The sequence below is a fragment of the Lepidochelys kempii genome, chromosome 11 (assembly GCF_965140285.1).
Source record: "Lepidochelys kempii isolate rLepKem1 chromosome 11, rLepKem1.hap1, whole genome shotgun sequence".
NCBI classification, from domain to species: domain Eukaryota; kingdom Metazoa; phylum Chordata; order Testudines; family Cheloniidae; genus Lepidochelys; species Lepidochelys kempii.
In genome coordinates, this window is record NC_136390.1 from 77,333,323 (window position 1) to 77,335,070 (window position 1,748).

The 1,748-nt window shown below is 60.0% G+C and overlaps 1 non-coding gene across 1 annotated transcript; it reads right to left on the minus strand.

Moving 5' to 3' along the window:
• Positions 1-874: 874 nt before the first annotated feature.
• Positions 875-956, minus strand: TRNAS-CGA (transfer RNA serine (anticodon CGA)). Its single transcript has one exon. It is a non-coding gene; the product is annotated as a tRNA-Ser (tRNA).
• Positions 957-1,748: the final 792 nt, after the last annotated feature.

Here is a 1,748-nt window from a genome sequence, read left to right on the forward strand (position 1 = left end):
TCAGATGACCCCGAGAAGTTGTGGGGCCACCGGGGCCTAGAGCATGGCCCTGCCACAGAGACCCCGCCCCCGGTCATCCTCTTCCTCCGAGGCCCCGCCCCCCCACTGTTCACTCCTCTGGCCCCCGAGGTCCCCCTACCTGCCCCTCGCTCCTCTCCGCCTCTTCCCCCAGGACTCCACTCACCCCCTGCTTGCTCCTCTCCACCCCTTTCCCCGAAGGGGGGCTACCGGGGGGCCATGAGGCCAGGCACCCGTCCCTTTTCTCTGTCTTCGGTGAGCGGGGGGCAGTGGGGTCCTTGGGGAAGGAGGTGGAGCAGGACAGGAAGAGGCACGAGAAGACGGGGCCGCGGGGAAAAAGGCCGAGGGGGGTTGGGGTGCAGGTTTTGGGGGAGGAGGCGGAGGGGGGATGGGAAGAGGCAGAGCAAGAGCAGGGCATCGGGCTAAGAGGCAGAGGGGAGCGGGGTGCAGGCGGGGTCCCCACTTCTCTGGAGCTTCGCTTCCAGCACTCGAAAGATGACCATGGGCCCACGGGCCTCCGGAGGGGAGACCCGCCCCACATTCCCAGCGTTTCCGCCCGCATGGACGGCCTTTTGGGGGAGGCTCAGGCTCCTGTGGCCTCTTCTACGGGTTGCCCGTGCTCAGCTCCTTCCACGCTCTGGAGAGGAGCAGCACCCAGGGGTGGGGCTGAGCCGGGGGGCGCTGGGTGAGGGGCAGAGGCCTGAGACCGCAGGGACACAGCGTGAGGCACCATCCCAGGCATCCCCCTGAAAGGAGCAGAACAGGGTTTACCTGGGGTGGGGAGTGTATGGAGAGCGTCCCAGGGTCGGTGGAGATGTATTGCCCTGGTGAGCAAATGTGGCTAAAACACAGGCCTCGCTGTGAGCAGGACTTGAACCCGCGCAGGGAAACCCGATTGGATTTCGAGTCCAACGCCTTAACCGCTCGGCCCTCACAGCTGTGAGTGACGTGGCCCCCAGTGGCAGTCTCTACTGGAGCGGCTGGAAGCCAACGGGAGGGAGCTCTCCACCCTCAACGAGCAGCCGTAGCCATGTTGGCAAGAGAAGCTCTCCCAGCACCATAGCACTGTCCACACCGGCGCTTAGGTCTGTGTAACTTGTGTCACTCGGGGGGTGGCTTATTCACACCCCGAGCCACATACGTTCTACCGACACAAGGGGGAGTGTAGATGCAGCCTTAGCAGAGACGCGATTAAGATCCACTTCCTGGACACTACTGTGCTCATAAACGATGGTCACATAAACACCACCCTATACTGGAAACCTACTGACCGCTGTTCCTACCTACATGCCTCCAGCTTTCACCCTGACCACACCACACGATCCATCGTCTACAGCCAAGCTCTGCGATACAACCGCATTTGCTCCAACCCCTCTGACAGAGACAAACACCTACAAGATCTCTATCAAGCCTTCTTACAACTACAATACCCACCTGCGGAAGTGAAGAAACAGATTGACAGAGCCAGAAGAGCACCCAAAAGTCACCTACTACAGGACAGGCCTCACAAAGAAAATAACAGAACGCCACCAGCCGTCACCTTCAGCCCCCAACTAAAACCCCTCCAACATTATTCAGGATCTACAACCTATCCTGAAGGATGACCCAACACTCTCACAAATCTTGGGAGACAGGCCAGTCCTTGCCTACAGACAGCCCCCCAACCTGAAGCAAATACTCACCAACAACCACATACCACACAACAGAACCACTAACCCAGGAACCTATCC